This window comes from Rosa chinensis, chromosome 4 (assembly GCF_002994745.2).
Source record: "Rosa chinensis cultivar Old Blush chromosome 4, RchiOBHm-V2, whole genome shotgun sequence".
In the NCBI taxonomy this organism is placed as follows: Eukaryota; Viridiplantae; Streptophyta; class Magnoliopsida; order Rosales; family Rosaceae; genus Rosa; species Rosa chinensis.
In genome coordinates, this window is record NC_037091.1 from 44,825,470 (window position 1) to 44,848,323 (window position 22,854).

General features: G+C 39.1%; 1 long non-coding RNA gene and 1 pseudogene across 5 annotated transcripts; both read right to left on the reverse strand.

Annotated features, from left to right (window-relative positions):
- Positions 1 to 5,775: 5,775 nt before the first annotated feature.
- Positions 5,776 to 8,795, reverse strand: LOC112198358. 5 transcript variants are annotated; one of them, XR_005810501.1, is made up of 7 exons: positions 8,049 to 8,795; positions 7,844 to 7,955; positions 7,698 to 7,761; positions 7,485 to 7,592; positions 7,320 to 7,384; positions 6,871 to 6,950; positions 5,776 to 6,093 (listed from the first exon to the last, which is right to left on the reverse strand). It is a non-coding gene; the product is annotated as an uncharacterized LOC112198358 (long non-coding RNA). The 5 variants fall into 5 exon arrangements; XR_002935961.2 differs by having other exon boundaries at positions 5,776 to 6,072; positions 6,777 to 6,950; XR_005810500.1 differs by having other exon boundaries at positions 6,777 to 6,950.
- A 1,231-nt stretch (positions 8,796 to 10,026) lies between these two features.
- LOC112199385 lies at positions 10,027 to 13,334 on the reverse strand (annotated as a pseudogene).
- Between the last annotated feature and the right edge of the window lie 9,520 nt (positions 13,335 to 22,854).

Consider the following 22,854-nt stretch of genomic DNA (forward strand, 5'->3'; position numbering starts at 1 on the left):
AGCCTGCGGCACAAGTACACAAGCAATATTAGGAAAAAAAAAAAACCAGAGGCATGAAGCGCAAACAATAAACCACCAACATTAGTCAGCGGGAACTGGCGACAACCTCAAATAGGCTAAAACTCGGACTTAATCCTAAAACTGGGGACTTTTGTGTTCACCCCCTCGTCGAACTCCAAACCCTCCGTCGCCACACAAAAGGTCGCCCACCAGGGGGACATAGAATCCTTCAGATTCTAGATCAGCTTAGGCGCCCCTTGACGGCGGGTCAAATTCACTTGCCCGCTGCAACCCTGGCACTTCACGTACACAAGTTCATAAAAATGAAGCATCTCGGCCACCGTCAGACTTTCGCATCCAGACAACTGCCAGAGCGAATTCAGCGCCATCAATAGCCTCCACATGTTGGGGCAAATTTGCCCGAAGGCGAGGTCAAACTCTCATAGCATGATCTAAAGGTTAGGCAGTAGCGGAAAGGTGACACCCTAGCGAAGCACTACCTCGTGTACAGTGGCATAGTCTGCCGGCAGCAATTACGCTTTCTCATTTTTCCCCGGTGAAATCAACTTCACCACGCCAGGAAGGCGAAACACCCTTTTCATCTTTGTGATGGAGGAAGGTGACATCGACCCTCTTGCCTCATCAATGGGAGTATCGTCCCTAAGAACCCAAGTGGACTCTATCTCCTCTCCACCAGCATCATCATGAGCGGACCCACTCGTAGCACTATGGCTAGCCAGCCTATCCTCATGCTGCTCACGAGCAGCGGTATCCTCTCCTGCCGCTGACGTTTCTGGGCGTCTAGCACGGGCCATGGCTACGTCCCACGGAATGGTTTGTAAAGGTTGGATATCTAGTGGTTCCAGCAGTGAGGTTCCTGTAGGGGCAGACGGATGCAACGAATCAATAAAAACCCTATCAGAACCGCTAAGCAACACCTCAGACCCGGAATTCTCACTGCTAGAGATCTCTATGACGCTAGCCATCTCAAACACCCTAAAATCTAAGAGTCAGTTCCACAACGATCTAAGCTATCCATATGGTAGATTTTATCCAAGGACAACCATACCCAGAAAACCCAGAAAGTACCAAAACAAGAACATAATGTATATATGCATCCAAAACCCAGATTCGACCATCTAGCAAGTCCATAAACCCCAACTCTCTGCCACAAACACCCAAACCCATTCCCAAAATCCCCCTAGACCCTTCATCCCACCATACAACAACATAAATCACTTCGATTAACACAAGCATCGACAGATAGAAACAAGAAACAACCAAAAATGGGCACGGGACTCAGAGCACCAACCTGATGTATGGGAACCTCGGTATGCTTGAGGAGGCTTGTCGTCACTCCGATGAATCTCTTTTTCCAAGCAACAAAGCTCTCACCCGATTTGTAGAGCATATTCTCAATCCTCAGAAAGCAGAGCTTGAAGACAACGAATTAGGTTTCAAGTCCAGAAAATATCAAAAGCCCCTGAGTTTCCCTCCCTTTTATGTCAACATTAATCAGATCGAGGTCGTTCGCTAAAAAATGACATCGCACTAGCACCAGACACGTGTCCCACGATCGCATTCACTATCCGGATTAACCGAGGCGATGCCTCGGTTACAAAATCAATAATTACTCACATTAATGGCGAAGAAGCGGGCGTGCTTAGGCTACGTACACCCACACTTCAACCCAATGCATGGTGGCCACGTGTCGGGAGATGTTAGATGTAGCGTCTATCCGAAGTCACCACAAAACACAGGTATACCAATCTTGCAAGCGAGACAGTTGTCTCTAAGCCGGACTTCTCCCTTTCAGCTTGCAAGCTGGACAGTCGCCGCTAAGTGCAACACCGCTAGCGGGACTTCTCCCTTTCAGCTTGCAAGCGAGACAGTCGCCACCAAGTGCAACACCTAGCGAGACTTCTCCCTTTCAGCTTACAAGCGAGACAGTCACCGCTAAGTGCAACACCTAGCAAGACTTCTCCCCCCTTTCGTCTTGCAAGTGACAGTCTCCACTGAGCGTAACACCTCTCGCGGAGCTTTAAACAAGAAGGTCCCCGTGACACTTCTTACTGCTTTCTATCAGCGAAGGGACTTTTGCCAACCGCGATTCCCGAGGCAACGCCTCATTTTGACTATGACTGCCACGATGCATCACAATCAAGGCATGTTCCTCCGAAACAGGTAAGGGGACACTTCAACACAGTGTTCGATGGCCCTGATCAGGCACGTTGACCCCCGCCACTAGGGTAGCAAAGATTGCGCTCGCTACCCAACACCCCCTGCTCAGTGCATATCCCCCTCACCAAACAATACGTTGGCCAAACGGAGGCCTATCTTAGCCGAGGAGTGAGGGACTCCCTAGGGGGCCTAGCAGGGGCCCACCCAAAAGAGTATAAAACGTTTACTCATAACAAAGCCATGGTTGACAGCGCATTGACGCTAATTATGCTTTTGCCAGTCTAGCAGAAGTAACGCTTCAAACCGCTAGGCAACCCTTCAACTAAGATTGCCCTCCTTGACTGGGGACTTGGGGGACTTGTACTTACATGAGCATTTGCCAAGCATAATTAGCTATAATGAGCCACGCTCATGTTACCGCCAGCGGTACCTACAACCACCAACAGTGTGACCTACGGAAACACATCCAAGTAGACTATCACCTGAGCCCCACCTCATCTCCAGATCACCGTTGACGCTCCTCCACACGCCACGCCAAGATTGCATCGCTGAAGCATCAGAAGCTGTGAACTGAACCATATCAGTCCCACATCGGAAGCAAGGAAGAGATCAGTCTCTTCCTCACCTATAAAAAGTCCACTCCTCTCTCCTCATTAATTACGCATTTACTACTTACCTACTGATTCTGTCAACATAAATACATTGACTAACTTAGGCATCAGAGAAGAGAAGACTGCCCAACGCGGTCTCCCTCTGACGCCCTCTGTATTTCATTTGACAGATAGCGGAAGACACAAGAACATCGCAAGTTGCGATCCGCCCATCAGACCAGCGTTAACCAAGATTTAGCTACCACTGAATCTTAGACATTAATAGTTCAAATTTATCTTATAAACCCACTTGACCCTAATTTGTTTTGCTCATTCAGGTAGGTCAGTGAGAAACCAGGTTCCATTCTTCTTAATGGACTTGATTTCAGAGTCCATTGCTTGTTTCCAATTATCACTCTCAATAGCCTCTTTAAAACACATAGGATCTGTACTTGCAAATAATGCCAAATTCACATCGATGTCACCTTATGAGAGCCCTTCACCACTCACATAATCGTCCATCCAAACGGGTGGTCTTCTATTTCTTCCTTCTTCTGAACTCGAGCTTAAGGGACTTGAAGACACAACTGCATCTATAGAATTTGGTACATCTTCATTGTTTGCCTCATCACCAACATCAGCTTCATCATCATAATCACTTGAATTATCAACTAGCTCATCATCACTTTCTCCCTACTTTAAGTTAACAAACACTTGCTGCTTATAACTCTTGTCCCAGTCCCATTCTCTATTTTCCTCATAAACAACATCTCGGCTGATGATTATCTTCTTTACCACAGGATTATATAGCCTATAACCCTTCGACTCATCACTCACTCCTAGAAGAACACAACTAATGCTTTTATTATCCAGTTTATTCCTCCTAGCATTAGGTACATGAACATGACAAACACACCTGAAAGCCTTGAAGTGCCCAACTAATGGCTTGACACCACTCCAAACCTCTTCTGGTGTTACATTCTTCAAAGCTGCAGTAGGGCATCAATTTAACACATAGAAAGTCTAATTTACAGCTTCAGGCCAAAAGGTATTTGGAATCCCTTTCTCAGACAGCATACATCTCACCAAGTTCCTCACAATCCAGTTCTTTCTTTCTGCAACTCCATTCTGCTGAGGAGTGTATGCAGTTGTTAGCTGACTCTTGATCCCATTATTCTTGGAAAATTCGTTGAACTCCAGATGTAAACTCTCCCCCTCGATCCGTACGCAAGCATTTAATAACAAGACTAGTTTCTTTCTCCACATAAGTCTTAAAGTATTTGAAAACAACAAATGTCTTTGAATTTTTAGTTAGAAAATATGATTAGGCTTTTCTGCTAAAATCATCGATGAAGCATAACATGTACCTTTTTTTACTATTAGAAATTGGAGAAATCGGTAGTGTTGAAGTAGGTTTCCTCGTTTGACTGGGAAAGAGATGACTGAGACTTTGCCACCAGAATGAACATCTGATTAGCCGTCATTTTAGTATGAATGATTAGTCTTCTCTCTGTGGGTGGTATATCTTGCATTTTTCCGACTGTATAAGAATGGCAAGACCTCTCTCCTGTAATTGTTCTATGCTCAAGAGATTGTTCTTCAACTCGGGTACAATGAACACCTCAATAACAACATAATTGACCCCCTTCACCTCCAGTTTGACATTCCTTTTGCTAGCAATCTTCATTCATGTATTGTTTCCCAGTTTCACTACTTGTTGAAAGCCTTCATTTAACTCAGAGAACAGGGACTTATCACCACACATGTAGTTGCTATAGCCCGAGTTTATGAACCAAATTCTTCTCCCCTTGCTCCAATGTCTTCAACATAAGCCATTAACAGCATTTCCTCCTGCTCATCCAGCTCCGCGTAATTAGCTTGCTTATCCCATGTGGGACATTCATACCAGAAGTAACCGAGTTTGTGGCATCGGTAACACTCCACAGTGGCTTTGTTGAATGCTTGACGTCCTCTTCCTCTTCTCCTGCCTTTGAATGAAACTCTACCTCGGCCTTTTCAACCAGTTCTCTCTTCACATGACACCTTAAGAGTAGTTCTTCACTATTCTGTCTCCGAAGCTTTTGTTGATGAACAATCAGTGAGCTTTGTAGCTCATCAATCAAAAGCACATCAATATTCTTTGATTCTTCGATTGAGCAGACTATGTAATTAAATCTCTCAGTCAAAGTTCTAAGGATCTTTTCCACCACAGTTACATCTTTCATGTCTTCTCCATTTACACGCATCTTGTTTGCCACTGAAAAGTAATCTATAACAGACTCACAGTTTTCATTTTTATGGTTTCAAAGTCTCTCCGCAGGGCTTGAAGCACAGACCGCTCCACTCATGCACTCCCTTCATATTTCTTCATCGAATCCCAGGTTTGTTTCGATGTATCACTATGCCAAAAAACGAATCAGACGACAGTGAAAAACTGTCGTCTGATAGTGAAAATTGTTGTTGTTAATATTCATGCCGTCTGATGCAAGAATCAGACGACAATGCGAACTGTTGTCTGAATCCAATTTGGACAAGCGCTAGCATTAATATGCATGTTGTCTGAATAATATGCATGTCTGAATACCAAAAAGGACGACGTACAACTATGTAGAATCCGTTGTGCAAGTCGTATTAAGTCGACCATAATCTCATGGAAAGTAACTTTTGAAGCAAAGTTTGACAAGATTAGTTGTGTAGAAACTGTTGTCCCTTTAAATGTTCTACATCATTTTTTTGAGATAACGTTGTTGTGTGAATTGAAGCAAAACAACAGAAGTTTGTAGAAAGCATTGTGTGTTTGGGTTTGATACTGTAGAACATAGTACTTTATTGTTGTGTCTTTTTTCGTTAGGCAATTGAAAGTGTTTGAAAAATATTGTAGTTAAATTGTTCATACAACAATTTTTGAATTCTATTTTATGATGTTCCATTGTTAGACAACAATTTCTATTTGGAATGAAATGGCATGAGAGTCACAAGACATATATTACTAAAACCAGTTGACTAACACATTCAAAAACACATCCATTGATTGAACATTCAAAACCAGTTGATTACATCATCATCCCAACATCAGCATACTAATCCTACCTAAACATGAAGGCCAAAAACATCAAGGCTAGAAACATATTGTACTTGTCCATTTCCTTCTCTCCATCAACTTCCTCTATACAGTTCCTTCTTCCTTCTCAGCAACAAGATATGCAGAGTATAACTCAATACCAAACTAACCAATCATGCTAACAATAGCTTTAGCAACCTAGACTTCCATGATTTTTTCCATCACTTCACACATATGTCCCTGCACAACAATAGTGGATGACTGTGCAAACTATAATAGGCCAGACTGAGCAGAAATCTAACCAAAAGCAAGACTATGAAAATCAGTTTACAACTGTTAGTTGCATCCAACATTCTTGGTGAAGGGTTATTCCATTTTTCATTTTCCAAATCAATAACCAAAAGGCATTGTTTTAGATAAATTTATGGTTACACAAATTGAAAACAAAAAATGAAATGAAAGTAAGATTGTAAAAAGCAAAACCTTGAGGCATAAAAGCATTCATTTTGGCATAGGATGTCTGTGTGTAATCAAACACTTTTTACTTTTACATTTTCATTGCAATGCCAATCTACATAACTGTTTAGTTAAATGTACCTCATGCTTCATGCTCAGGGTGCAGCTAAGAGAACTTTTGATGCTACAGTTCTCCACTTCAAAGTTTAATTAATATAAATCCATCAACCAAAAGTCTAGCTTTTAATTTTACAAAGCTTAGTGAATGCCAAATCGCAGAGAATGACAGCAAAGTGGTTCTAAATAAAACTTAGAAGTTAAATCAGCTTTTCCTCCTCAAAGCGAGCCAATAGATCATCGGAAAAGAATATAATACACCTATAATAGTATGATTAGTTCATGATAGATAAAAAATAGAACATAATCAAAACTCATACCAAAATTAGCAATAAAACCTCAACTTTCTCAGCTTCCCCTAAATCCCTTACCTCAATTCCAAACTCCATACCAATGCAGCCAATTCGAATCTAAACGTAGATACATGAGAACAAAATTGTGATGTAAAAGTTCAGCCCATTATACCTCAAATTGAAGTTTCCACACCATAGGGGCAGCCCTTTTCGTTTGCCATCTTTCAAAAAAGAACACACAATCTTCTACTTCTGCCAAAACCACCCAATTAACCAATTAGCAACAGAACTTTCATAAAAAATGAACACCAAACAGAGAGAACTACTAAAGGCCCAAAAATGTCAATCTCGCATCAGAGGAACTATAAAATTATTAAACACATCTAGCAGTAATTGCTGAGTTTTTCTACCGAGTTCAGGGACAGGAGCACAGAAAACCACCCATCTATAAGATTGTGCTTCATGTGGAAATCCTATCAAACTCAAGGTGCAACCAACTAAACCAATTTTTGGTTTCTAGAAAGCAAGTTTCTTAATAGTCAATTAAGCTGGCATTACTTTATTACCACCAAATAGGCTGATGCCATATTTTAACAATTTTTTTATCAACAGAAAACCAACCTGCAATCCAACAGAATCCAATGAACATTTCAACTGCCCAATATCAACATTGAGCCGATTAAAATCTGCAGACACAAAAACAGAACTCATAAGAAACAAAAACATTATCCCATTTTGTGTCATTTACAAGTCAATGTGCAGTAGCATGCCAGACCAAGATAGTACCTTCACCTTCCTCATGGGTTCGAACTAGACCTCAAATTTCATCGGAAACCTTAGCATTCTCGGCCTCCATGGAGCTAAGCTCCTGCTCAAAACGTCCCATATATGCTTCTAAAAATTGAACCAATCACATTAAGCAGCAAGTAAAAGCACCAAATATCACAAACCCACAACCATCCAGTAAAGCAAAAACTAATCTGCTTGTAGTGAACTTACCAAAATCTTGATCCCCTAACAGACCAACGTCAGAGCAATCAGATACTACCTTTTCAACTCTACTCTGCAACATTTACCCGAAGAGAGAAAAATGTAATGAAAATTTCAAAATTCAACCAAAAGAGTAGGGGTAAATTCAAAATTACCCGAAGAAATACAGCTCTGTCGTTAAGTAAATCATGCGAATCTGCAATAGGTGATTCGAAATCATCGTCCCAGCCGCATCGCTCGAGAATCTCTTCTAGGCCAAGCACTCGTCTTCAAATTTTGGAAAGAGGAAAAGCATTAATTGATTGAGAGAATGAAATGAGAATGTGAGGCGGAAATAGAGAGAGGGAGGGAGATTGAAACCTGTGAAAGGTGGTGAGGTCAAGAGGGGCTGATGAAGAAGGAATTGGGTCTTCCATTTCTTCCGTCACTAGAAACTAGCCCTCCCAAATTGAGGTTTCGAAACAGCGCTGATTCGAGGAGCTTGTGGACTTGCTGGTACGGTGGAGATTCCAGTCGGAGAACTTGGAATCCCGGTGTTGCTCGTGAAGAAGAAGAAGGAGAGACAGAGAGAGAGAGAAATTGAGGCTGAAACCCTAACCTTAGTCCCGTCGAAGCTTTGCAATCGAGAACCGCAATTCACTAGATCAAAGTCGCTTTTCTTCTCTCTCGGCTCAAACTGTCATCCGCCATTCGTTCGACCACCGCGACGCTGCCACGGTACGGTAACTCGCTCAATTTACTTTCTTCGATTTCTGATATGTTTCTGTAATTGATGACCGGAGTTGATGGTTTTGTGATTCAGGAGAAGGAGAAGGCGCTGAGGAGAGAGATCGGAGATCTGAAAACGGAGGTTGTGAGGGAGCATCTGCAGAGCAAGAGGATCGGGCTCTGTGGATTGATGGAGCCCTTTCTTGACGCTGTAGTGCTCTTCGTTCTTTGTGGTTTCTTGTTCATGATCAAGAAATGGGCTGTTTCTTGAAGGTCCGGCGTTTGTGTGTATGAGAGAGAGAGAGAGAGAGAGAGAGAGAGAGAGATTCGCTGGGCCTTCGAGCTAGAGAAGAGAGAGAGGTTGAATCTAAACATTTATTTTTTCTTTCCCAAAATAAAACCATGTTTTGTGAAAAGCCGGGAGTTTAAATTTTGGCCAGAAAGTGGGTGCGCAAAGTCGAAAGAGAGAGTAAAAAAATTGAGTTTTGGCTAAGTGTGGAACTCACACAACATAAATTCATAGTCGTTGTCTAAAGTAGAGTCGCACAATAAATTAAAATATCAATAAATAACTGTTGTCGGAAGCTATTGTCTAAAGGAGACTTGTACAACATAATAAAGTAATAAACTAGCACTAAATCATTGTTGTCTGAGTAAAATGAGTCAGACAACATCAAAACTCAACCATCGTCTAAATACAAATTGCACAACAGTAAAGTATCAATAGATAACTGTTGTTTGTTACCATTGTCTGAAAGAGAGTTACACAACATAATAAAACACAAAAAAACAACTATTGTCTAAATTAGATTGGTCAGACAACCTCAAAATACCACAATTGTCTAAATAGTAATTGCACAACGGTCAATGTAATTACTGTTGTCTGAAATAACTCACTCAGACAACATCAAAATATAACCACTGTCTGAATGACAATTGAACAACAGCAATGTAATAACTGTTAACTGAATCGAAAATTTGGACAACAGAATAATTCTTGCTGTCGTCTGATATAATCAGACGACAGTTAAAAATTTCGCTGTTGTTGGAAGTGTATGTCTTCTGATTTGTTTTTTGGCATAGTGTATAATTCATCAATATGGTTTCCATGATTGTCCTATCAATCGCCTGAATCAAGTAGTTCTTCATTTTCAGGTCCTTCAATTTCAATTCATCAAGCCTCTTCTGTTGTACTTTTGTTGCAGCTGCTCCATCTGCTTTGATCTAAGGAAGTTCTCCATTAGTATACTCCAATGGTCATAGTGACCATCGAATCAAGGAATTGCAGGTTGAACATAATTCCCCTCACTTACGATCTTTCTCTGTTTAGAAGTCACTCAAGATAGCTCTCTCTTTTCTCAGGCCCAGTGAGGCCTCTGATACCACTTTGTTATGAATGAATGAACAAGAACACGAATTCTCAGATCAAAGCATAACACAAATTGGGAATGAATGACTTATTTTATTGAAAAACAACCTTGGCTATTTAATAGCCTTTACAAAACAGAAAGAGAAAAACTTGCAGCCCACGTAAGCAGCTAAGTACGTGGTAAACTAAGCTATGAAATGTTCAAACACTAACAGCACTGCCCTCAATAATAGGCAGCTTATCAACAGAAAGCTAAAAAGTTTAAGGACCCTCAACCATGTCAGGGACAAGGTTGAGAGGATTTTTCAAGGAATTAGTTACCCCATGGGTTGTTTCTTCCATCTTGATATCTTCCTCGTTCATTCCATCAGGCACTTTCCAATCAAAGCAGCACAACAAATTGGCAAGTGCAAGCTCCATTATCGTCGTTGCCATATAAATCCCTGGACAAATTCTTCGACCAGCTCCAAATGGCAAGAAGTCAAAGTGTTGCCCTTTAAAATCAACAGACCTATCATCAAATCTTTCCGGAATGAACTTTTCTGGGTCGTTCCAAAATTCTGGATCTCGTGAGATTGCCCAATCATTAACAATGATTGTTGTTCTGGGATCGACATCATAGCTGAGGACTTTGAAGTGGGACATAGTTTCTCTTGTAACAACTAGGGGCCCTGGTGGATGTAGTCGAAGTGTTTCTTTCACTATCATCTTGAGGTATTGCAGCTGCTCTATATCAATTTCAGTGGCTTTTCTTTTATTTCCAATGCAGTTTCTAATTTCTTCCTGGGCTTTCTTCATCACTCTTGTATTCGTAGCTAGCTCTGCCATTGCCCAAATAATGGTAGTTGCACTGTTCTCTACTCCTCCTAGAAACAAATCCTGATTCACAAATACCATAGTAATTATCAAAATATTAAATCTATTAAAGTTGGAATAACATTCAACTCAAAATCAATCGACAATACAACATAAAGATAGCTTTAACATAGCTGATGGCTGGTGATGCACCACGTAAAATTTCTAGGATGGTTTGGTCTGACTAGAAAAATCATCACACATATAACTATATATAAATCATTAGTGATAAAATCTCGTTCCTACTCAGTTAAACTCATCCCAACTTCCTCCTTATTCTCTAATTTTGAATTAAAATCCAATAACAATTAAGCTCAGCTGAGTAAAATATTTATTGAAAAGTGTACATGCTCTTATGATCAACATTAAAGGGTTCATAATCATATTGGTCTAGTGTGATCTTGAGTTCAGTCTACTTATGGACAACTAGCTACTTGTTGTGTAATAGAAAAAAGAGTTATATAATTGAGGCAAACAAATAGATTCGATTTTTTTTTTGAGATAATCAAATAGATTCGATTGGGATGCCCAAGTTTTTTTTTTTTTTAGGGAAATGGAATCAGGTTCCAGATATATTACGACGTCACTGCGTCAAGTTAGAGGGTTTCACGAAACCACTCATAATAAAAGTTCAAGCACAATACAGACTACACAAAGCAGCCAAAAACTAAACAAACTGCCCAAAGCAGCCAGATTATTACTAGCCAACAAAACTAAAACCTAAAGGAACTGCTGAAAAAAACTAAATCCCTAACCCTACCCTATCCAAAGATGGAACCACTGCCTTGAGCATCTTGACGCCTAAGACCCAAATGGTGTACGTCGCAACAAATCAACACAGTTATACGGTAACATCAAAGAGACAGAAATAGGGCTAGAAAAATAAATTGACTACCTCCCAAAAGCCCAGACCAGCCCAAACTAGGTGAAAAGAAAGAGGAGAACTGGGCCCAAATAGACCCAGATCACTAGGTTGCACAATACAACCCAGCAAGGTAGAGGCCCAAGCCCGCAGCCAAAATCCAACTTCCTCACACCATCCGGGCCCGACCAGCCTTCCCGGAAGGCAACCCGGCCATTCACAGTTCTGGCGAGTATATTGGGCATATATATGGGTTCAAATTGGTTCTATAGGACACAAATAGTTGTCCACACTAATACGATGTTAAAAATTAATTAAATAGAGCATTCAATCCAAAATCAATTATAAAATTATAAAATCCGTAGGAATTTATAAATAATGGAATCTTTAACTCCATCAATATAAAATTCCATTAATTGCAATTTCCATTGTTTAGTTGTATCTATTTAGGAATTGAAATGTGTAATAAATTAAGAAAGTCTAAAACAAATAAAAAAATAAAATAGAAAAAAACCTTGTTTTGGAAATAAAAATTGAATACTGCAAAGAAATTCGTAAATGACACATATTTTGGTGGAAATTGAAGTGAGGAATTTAAATAATGAATTCCTTCGTTTTTTTCCACATAGAAATTTAAAATTTCTAATCTGATAATGCCAAACGGGGGAATTGACTTTTATGAATTATGAAATCCTCACTTTCAATTAAATTCCATCATTTCTTCCCTCATTCAAACACACTCTTAGTTTTGGATTACACATGACAACATACAGACGATTCTATCTACCTAGCTTATCTTATTTCGTCATTAATTAAAAGATTAATTAAGACGCCGAGATTTGAATTAGTTCGGAGCTTACCAAGAGAACTGCCTTGATGTTATTATGACCAAGCTGAGCAGCTCCAATCCCAGTTTGTTCCTTGATCATTTTAAGCAGCACATCAACTGTATCTTCATGCTCCTGTTTGTCCTCCCAGGCCTGAGATGATCATCAATCGCCTGCTGGAAAAAGCCATGAACTTCCCTGGAAACTCTATCAAACTCTCTATGTTTACCGGAGATCCTGTCTATGATCCACCCGATACCTGGAGGAAAGAAATCAGCTGCTGAGAAACCTAAAATCATATTTTGACTATCATGAAGCACTCGAAGAAATCTTTCATGCTCCAAATCGTGCCCTTGGAAACTTGTCCCGAAAACAATCCTGAAAATTATACTGCCCATGAGAGCAAACAACTTCTCAGTAAGGTTAACAGGAGAAGATGAAGCTGATGCGTCAGAGATTGAATCAATCATCTTCACGACTTCTTCTTCCCTAATAGACCTATACGACTGAACCCTTTTCGCACTGAAAATCTCAAGCACACATATCTTTCTTATCTCTCGCCAATATTCACCGTAGGGCGAAAATGCTATGTCTAGATAGTTAAATGTGAGTCTGCGAGATCCCCAGATGTACGGTCTACTGCAACAGTGGAGATCATTATCTGTCAAGGTCTGCTTTGCTGCTTCAGCTGATGAGATTATGAGGGTCGGTCTGCGACCCAGCTGTAAGAGCATGAGTGGTCCGTATTTCTCTGATAGTCTCCATAGGTTTTGATGAAGTGATGAACCAGATTGAGTTAACTGGTGGAGGTTGCCTATAATGGGAAGCTTAGGAGGGCTTGGTGGGAAGTGCTTTTGTGGCTTATTGATCTCCTTTCTCAGTAAAAGCAGTAGTAAAGGGAGGAGGAGGAGAAATGGAATCCATAAGATTAGTAGGACGGTGTTGTCAGCCATTAACGGAGCTTTAGTGAATACCTTGGTGTTTCTTACTTTCTAACTCTAAGTGTTGTGAAGACTTCTTAAATAACTGAGAAATAATGACTGGTACTGCTTAATACAGGTGAAGAGTTGCGCACAAAGTTTATTGAATTGGTCGATATGGTTTTGTTATATTCATAATCCATTTTGTTATATTCATAATTCATAACCACTTGCAAGAAAACTTGAAGAAAATTATGAAGACAGATCTTTGGGAATTGAAAAGATCTAATTATACAACAATAGAGTAAAAACCTATCAACTAGAGAATAAATAATATGGGCAATTCATTATAAACCCAATTTTTATAAGAAATATTAGGTAACCATAAATTTTTTTTTTTTTTTTCAATTTTACATCCAAAAACTGCCATGTAAGATAAATAATTCAACATTTTTTTACATGGAATACAATACAATACGTCAGTAAAGTTAACACGAGTTACTACAATTGTTATCCATATCTAAATGTTGGCGCGAGTGACCCTAGGGTTTGAGCACAGAGAATGGCAACGACGGATCTGATCCTCTTCGTCTTCTCTAGTAGGGGCACGATCTCTCGACGTCGAGTGTGGCCCTAGGGTGAAGTAAGGGAAGCATACTTAAGGCTTGGAACAGGTGTTTTCGAGGTTGTCGTTTGCACAGTAGAGGAGGACAGCGTCATCTTCTGCAGCGACGTTTGGAATAGGTGCGAGTTTTGTTAGCGACGGCGGCTGAAAAGGAGGTTTCTGCTGTGTGGTGGTAGGTTGGAGTCGAGATCAAGGAATCGAGGCTTCGAATCGATCATTGTTTTGGCTGACTGTGGTTTCAATTTCCTTTTTTTCATCACTCAATTCCGGCACTAATTGGTTTTCAGGTTCTGTGTTTGGGAGGTGGCGTTGATTCCACGCTAGAAGGGCCGTCCGCCCGAAACTGTGGCGGTGGCGGTGATGATTTGCAAAGGCAGAATAGCTTCTACTATTGCTTTCTTTGGTTGCGGTGGGCTTGGGCCTGAGACTGGGCTCTTGGGCTTGGTTATAGTTATCTAGTTTTGTTACTACTTGTTAGAATAAATGTCTATGTTAGTGAGAGCATCTCTATGAGCCCATGTGGAAGTACTTAGTGTCACTGTACCACAATTGCGTGCTCGACGTGTGAGATAGATAAAATAGATTGCCTGCAGGGTGATATTCTTTTGTTAACATAGACTGCTCTGAGGTACAATTGTTGAAACAGAGTAGTCAATTTTGAAACTGATGTGTACTATTTAATTAAATATATATACATATATACAACATTTTTTCCCTCAAAATTACAAAAATTACCACTGCAGGAAAATTATTAAGCTACGCTGATTTTTTTTTCTTGACAGGAAAGTAACATTAAGTAATCTCATGATTAAAGCACTTTGCATTAATACATTAACTTGTAGGTTTTGTAATCCCTAGCTTCTATATTGTTGTTAACATTGCTAGAATCATACAATATTGGTCCGTTTTCAAATTCAAATGGGTTGATTTTTGCTTTAAATTATGAACCAAATGCTGAGAGATTTTTGTATATCTTTCTTTTGGGTTCACAAACCTTCAATCACAGAGGTAATTAAGTTATTTGATTCTTATAATCGTTAGTATTTGTTGTTGTGATTAAGATTGGGGAGAACAAGGTTCAGGATTTTTGTTTTTTTGTTTTTGTTTGTGTTTTTTACTTTTCATTACGGTGCATTCATTGTATTCAATGACATGTAAGAATTTAGTTCGTATAATGGTTTCTATTAGTTGCATACCTAACATAGAGGTTCATCCGACTTTATCATACTTACTATACACATACTAACTTGGGTAAAACACATGACTTTCAGGTGAAAATTTGAAAAAAAAAAAAAAAAAAAAAGTAGGTAGTAGACGTGACTTTCAAGTTCTAAAAATTTAATGCCTACCAACTTTTTTATTTGTTTTTCTTTTATGCTATTAGTTTCATTTGTTACCTATTCCAAATGTATGATATTTAGGCCCCGTTTGGGATTACTTCGCTTTTAAAAAAATCAGCTTTTGTTCAAAATTTTAGATTTTATCGTGTTTGGTAAATAAATAAAAAACAGATTTAATTGAAAGTTATAGGTCACTGACAGCAGATTTTAGAAGCAGCCCAAATGTTGCTTTTAGAAGCTGCTGTGGATCAAAACACGCTCTGCAGTTGTTTTATGTACTGACAACACTTTTAAAAATATTATTTACCAAACACAAAACTATTTTAATTCACAGCTGATTATTCTCACAACACAGCAGCATCAGTTTTTTTTAAAAGTCACAGCAATCCCAAACTAGCCCTTAGTGATGTTCATGGATATGAGGTATGTTGTTTTACGCTGTGAGTTTTTTCCAATACATTGTCAAGATTCAAGAGGTATATATATAATTTTAGATATCTCATTGCTATGTGATTTATTGGTTAACTATTCTAGAGGTATATTATTTACTATTATGGCTATAAGATATGTTTAAGTCATGGCTATAAAGTAGTAGGCATAACTTCCATGTTCTAAAAATTTAATTTCTACTGGCTTTCTATTTTATTTTTTATGCTATGAATTTCATTGGTTATTTATCCAAATGACTAAATACTGTTTATACCCTATACTTCCTGTGTCTCAACATTTCAGTCCCTCACTTTCTAGTTTCAACCAAATACTCATCGGACTCTCAGAGCTCATGCAATATGTCATAGCCATTAATTCTCCGTCAAAATCTTCGTTAAATCGCTGACATGGCATCCCTTTCAGCCAAAATATCTATTATACCCTCAATTACTGTTTTTTTTTTTACTGTTTCTCTCTCTCTCTCTTTTTTTTTTTTTTTTTCTTTTTACCTCTTCTTCTTCTAGCTCTCTCTTCTCCTTCTGTTTATCTCTATCTCATTTTCCTTTTATGTCTCACCAACCAAACATACCAGATTCAATCGAAAAATATTAGAAGGAAAATTTTAGGTATAACAAAGCAACAATGCACCTCAAGTGTCGGAACAGAGCACCGGCAATAGAGCCTGATTTTTGGAAACTGCCAACCGGACCATAACTCAATTGGGGGATAAACATTAACGAGAAGCACAGCCCTGAGTTGTTCTTCGATGCCGGTTTCAACCCGAATCAATAAAGCATTGATCTTGATGCACTTGTTCATAACCAAAACGTGAAGCTGGTCCACCACGCTTATGCTCCCATTCACCAGCCCTATACTTCTCTTCCTCATCCTCGTCATCTTCTCCAATTCCCTATCGCATTGCTCTGAATCAAAGGACATACCAAGCCACAAACATCAGCGCAGTAATCGTCAGTCTTCTTAAAGCAATAAGGACCTCGCCCTTCACCCATCATCCACCACATTCTTTAGATCGATCATATTACTCAAATGCTCAACGCCTAGAACCAGATTCAAGATTCGATTCAGTTCTCTTGAGATCTCCACAGACTAAGAAAGAAAGCCCCTTTAGTATTAAACGGCTAAACCTAAATCCTTTATCTCTCTTAGACAGATCAGAGAGAGTTTGAAACCTTTTGGAGTTTGGGTTTTTCTTAGGGGAATCAGAAGGGAACCAGAGAAGGAACGTTAAGGAAAGGCAAAGGCTTTGTTGGTGTTGTTGGGGTGTGGCCACTTTGGTATTGGGTGTCGCGAGCGCTCAAGGGCCTGAAGCGAGGTCTGTTGGACAAGCGGCAGCCGTCCATGATGCCTTTTGGTGTTTAGTGGTGTTGGGCTGAGGCTTCTGGCCCCACGACGCCGGTTGGGATTTACAACTCGGCCTCTAAGGATGCTGATGCGGCTGCTTTTTCTTTGGAGGCATTTCTATGTGGTCGATTGTGATCTGAGACAGGTTAAAGGATGGTGAGTGCTTCTTGTATGTTTGGTTGGTGAGGCAAAAAAGGAAAATGAGATGGAGATAAACAAAAAGAGGAGATAGTGCCGGAAGAAGAAGAGGTAAAAAGAAAAAATAAAAAGAGAGAAAATAAATAAATTAAAAAAAAACTAAGGGGGGTGTATTCAATTTAGATTTTAAAAGATTTTGTTTGAGTTTTTATAATTCATGGATTTACTTAATCCACAGATTGTTTAAATTCTACATGGACTCTGATTGATTCTAAATTTCTAATGGATTGATTTACTGGTATTTGTTTAGATTTTACAAGTCCTTATGATGTTTTTGATAGGTCAATTTTTCTTCTTCTTTAAAAGCAATGGATGTATGAATCCAATTATAATGCTATTTCAATGACAAAAAAGTATGCGTATGTGTGTGTGTGGCAATCTACCATTGTTTATGTTGTATATAATTATATATGAATAATAAGAGAAAACTAATCAGCCAAAATGTTACATAAAAAATAAAGTAGTAAACTAATGGGAAACAAAAAAATAAATAGGAAAACCCTAGGGTTTGAGCAGAGAGTGGCGGCGGATTTCTTCTGAGGATCCGCCGGTGGTCTAGAAGCTGCGAGACTCCTTAGCGTGGGGCGTGGACTCGCAGAGTACCAGAGATGTAGTGATGAAGAAGTTGCTTACGTCTTTGGTCTTGTTCTTGTTCTGCATCGGCGGGTGTGGAGCAGATCTGAGTTGGTGTTAGTATCCGATCTTAGGTTATCGTTGCTGCACTTGGTCCAACAGAATGGGTTCGATGCGTTTTGATGCTGATCGTATGCTATGGCGGTGGGGTAGGCCACCAGAAGTTGGCACGGCGAGGTTGACGATGAAGGTTGAGACGTCCGTCCTGGGGAGATTTTTTGGCCTTGGTTGTCGACTTTTGGATATGAGGTTGCTGGTTACGGTGCGAGTTAGGAGGCCAGCACTCCTGGGAGCCATGATTCAGGGAGGCAAGATGGCGAAGGTACAGCCATGGTCGACGTCGGAGGTGATGGTGGCGGTAACTCATGTCTGGGTGCCCAGCGTTTGGGTGTTCAGATCAGAAAACTGGGCGATATGGCTAGGCTGCCTTTGGGCCTATGGTGGACTCCATTTGGGCTTGAGTTTTACAAGGATTTGGGACCCAGGAGGTGTTTTGGGTATCTGTTTGATCAATTGTGTTATCCATATTATTTCGGGTGTACCGTGTTTATGTGCAGATAGGTTGATCATTTCTACATTCTATAAGAATTCTCAGTATAATATTACTGTGAGTACCACAATTGCGTGCCTGGCGAACAGTGATACTTGTGCTGGGACGAATATAGTTTTGATTGGTCTATCGATCTCTTGCATACCCGGATCGCAAATTCTGATGGTTTTGTCTCCAAATCTCAATGTCATGGCAATGGTCTCATTGTTGGTAATTATCTTGAGAAGGCTGGGAATTTACCTTCAATTGTTTGCTAGTTTCTCTATAAGTGATTTAGAGCAGTATTGTATTGTACATGAACAACCTGTTGGTGTAGTACACCTTCTGGTTTGTTCTAGCTTAGCTCTAGCTTCAAGTCATTTATGGCTTGTGTCTGCTCCCAAGATTTTTTGGGATGCCATTCTAAACGATTGTAATCGTTAAAGTTTCAATGAATTAATAACTTTTCAAAAAAAAAGAAAAAGTAGTAAACTAATGACATAATTTATTTCATATTCAAAGAAACATGTGTGTATGTATCATCTTAACAATACCATTGAAAGTGAGCTTAATTAGCTAGAAGGATTAAGGCTTCCAGAGCTATAGTGATAAAAAAAAAAATTATTAGATGAAAGCAAAGGCAAAGGCAGAGGAGGATAGTGGGAAGATATGTTTAAGACAAAATGGATGAGTGTCACCTATTCAAAGTTGCTTTTTTTTTTTGGGTGAGGAGTTTCTTCATTTTTTGAGTGAGAAAGAATCCATCAAAATATCCTGGGAAGTGGTTGGATTGTTTTTGAGTTTTGATATGTGTAAAATGCACTATAAAATTCTCCAAAATCCAGCATTTAATGAAATCCTTAAAAATCCGTATACTTTTAAATATCTGCATATTTGAATGGATAATTCTAAATCTTAATTGAATACATCAATATTTTAAAGGATTGTTTAAAATCTCAATTGAATACCCATAAACTTTCAAAATGCAAAAAAATCTTGTGGACTCTTAAATGAATACACTCCCCTAACTGAGGATCTAATACATATTTTGGCATGGAAGGGATGCCACATCAGCTATTTGACAGAGAGTTAATGGCTAGGACCTATTGCGTGACATTTGAGAGCTCGAGTAGTATTTGGTTGAAATTAGAAAGTGAGAGACTGAAATGTCGAGATATAAGAAGTATAGGGAGTAAACAGTATTTAATCCTATTCCAAATGAATGATATTTAGTGATGTCAATAAGTATGAGGTAGGTTGTTGCTTTATGCTATGAGTTTTTTTCAATACCTTTTCAAGAGGTATATAGTTTTAGATACCTCATTGCTATATGATTTATTATTTACCTATTCTAGAGGTATGCTATTTAATGTCATGGCTATAATTTATGTTTGATGTTGTGGTTATAAGGTAATAGGCTATGAGGTAGGTACGCTGTTTTATGCTATGAGTTTTTTCCGATACCATGTCAAGAAGTATATAGTTTTAGATACCTATATTGCTATGTGATTTATTAGTTACTATTCTAGATATATGTTATTTAATATCATGGCTATAAGTTATGTTAATGTTATTTAATGTCATAGCTATAAGATATGTTTAACATCATGGCGATAAAGTAGTAGGCGCGTTAAAAAAAAAAAGAAAAAAAAAGAAGGGTAGTAGGCGTGAGTTTCAAGTTCTAAAAATTTAATGTGTACTGACTTTTTTTTTAATTTTAATTTATGTTTTCATGCTATGAGTTTCATTGGTCACTTACTCTAAATGTATGATATTTAGTGATGTTCATGCTTATGAGGTTGGTTGTATTATACTATGAGTTTTTTCCGATACCTTATCAAGAGGTATATAGTTTTAGATACATCATTACTATGTGATTAATTATTTACCTATTCTAGAGGTATGTTATTTAATGTCATTGCCCGCTATAAGATATGTTTAATGTTTTGGCTATAAGGTAATAGGCTATGAGGTAGGTTGTTTTATGCTATGAGTTTTTTCCAATACCTTGTCAGAATGTATATAGTTTTAGATACCTACATTGCTATGTGATTTATTAGTTATCATTCTAGATGTATGTTATTTAATATCATGGCCCTATAAGGTATGTTAATGTTATTTAATGTCATATCTATAAGGTATTAGGGGTGGGTTCGCGAAGTCGAAAACTGAAAAAAACTGAGCCGAAAAAAACCGCACCGAAGAAAAGCCGAACCAAAATAAAAAAACTGAAAACTGAACCAAACCGAATTGAACCGAACCGAACTAACCAAAACGACGTCGTTTTATGTTATAAGTCAGAAACCCTAAAAACCGAAGCCATATAAATAGCCTCCTGATTGTCGATCTCCAGTTCCTCCCTTTCTCTTTCGTATACAGCCTCTCTTTAGCGCTCCCGCAGTCCTCTTCAGTAACACACACACACACACACACACACTCTCTCTCTCTCTCTCTCTCCCCTCTCCCTTGCACTCAGCAATCACCGGTGGTGGTCTGATTAGTCGATCGCCGTCGAGTTCCTTGACTAGGAATTCTAGGGTTCTTGAAGATCGCCGTCATCCAAGGTGGTCTGATTCGTCTAAATCTTTTATAATGATTCTCTCAATTTCATGTCTGTAAGATTTGCTATTGCGATTGTTTTTACTGATTGAGGTGGGAGTTTGATAGGAGAAGGTGGTCAACCCACTATTCGAGAAGCACCCGAAGCAGATCAGGATTGGAAGGGGATTACCTCTGAAGAGAGATCCGTCACGATTCGTCAACCTTGGGCCATTTGTTCATATCTAACTCGGTATGTATTCGATCCTTCCTTTTTTTTGTTTTTTGTTTTTTCCCTTATATATCATGCATATTCATCTCAGTATGGTGGATTAGATTGGGTTTTCATTACTGTGGCATTGCAATATGTTACGATCCCCGGGATCGTAGCCATGGTATGCCATAGTAGTGAAATGAAGTAAAGAGAAATTCTAGAGAAAACTAAGAAAATAGAAATGCAGATTTTCATTCATAGATCTGTTCTACAAGAAAGCTAGTAGATATAGAACTGTTTAGGACACGTGTCGACCAACCAGTGATGACCCCTACCTAACATACTCCCAGCACAAGGACTAAACGGTGCACACCAATTAAACAAAACGCTGCGTTTCAATTGTAAATAAAATGACTCATAACATTTCTTCCCCCTTAAACAGAAACTTGACCTCAAGTTTCACTTTTAGAACCAACTTCTAACATGCTGCAGCTTGTCCTCAGCTTTCGAGTCCTCTTTAACACCCTTAATCAAATGCCAAGTAACCAAAACAGTAAATCCAGCTATCTCATTACGTGGCATGCAAGGGAACTCCATTATGTGCTTCAAGAGACATATATAACTTTGGCTTTGGTCTCCACCATAGTATAATGATTGTTGAGCATAATGAATAAGCCAATTAGGAACCTCCTGCTTTGATTCCTTTATCAACTCCACTACCATACCAGTAGGACCAATCTTGTGAACATAATCATCTATGCTTTTTGAAAAGTCAAAATTGATGACATGTGCAACATCAAACATTACGACAGTACCATGATATACTTCTTTGACAGCCAACAAAGCAAACAACCCATTTGTTACATCACCAAGCTGAACAATTGCACTCTTCAGCTTCTCAAACCACCACTGCAGAAGATTCCCCTTTGGATCCTCCCTTGCCATCCTACCAACCATAACAGTATAATGACCATAAGCCTTTGATTGAGCATAAATCGCACCCAAAATAGCGTCCATCAGAGCAGTGCCATCAACACTCTTTGTCTTCTTATGCCTAACAACATCAACACCCGGAGCTTCTGTGGTAGATTTTCTCACACCTTGAACCTTCTTATGGCTACCCAAGAACTGAATTTGCTTCTTCATGAAAACCCTTACCGTATCTGGATAACCAACCAACCACATTTGCAATGCTGAGGAGTTAAGTGCATTACTAATAACCAGATCTTTGTCAAAGCCCTTGCGAATGATGTAACCCATTACAGAATTAGCAAGAGTGAGGCTATTCAGCTGAGCACATGAAGAGACCAAATTCAGAAGGGTCAAATTGTCTGGTTCCAATTTCATCTGGAGCAAGCTATTGAAAAATCCCACTGCATTCTCGCTACTTTTCGCTTGTATTTGCACCGACATAATGGCATTCCACAAAGAAATATCCTCCATTTTTCTCGTTTTAAACAGTAAGATACATGAATCATGGTTGTCAAATCTGGCATACATAAACATGAGTGATGAAAGAAGAGGGGTTTCATGGAGAATACTTGTTCTAACTGCCAGAGCATGAATAGACTTACCCTGTAACTGGGAGTAGCATGTAGGCAATAAATTTAGCAAAGTTACATAATTTGGTCTCTGATCATCCTTTATCATTTGACTGAAGACGGCCATAACCTCATTCTGTAAATTATGATTCTTGAGGCCAGTCATCATAGCATTCCAAGACACCACAGTTCTTTTGGGCATGGTTTCGAAAACCA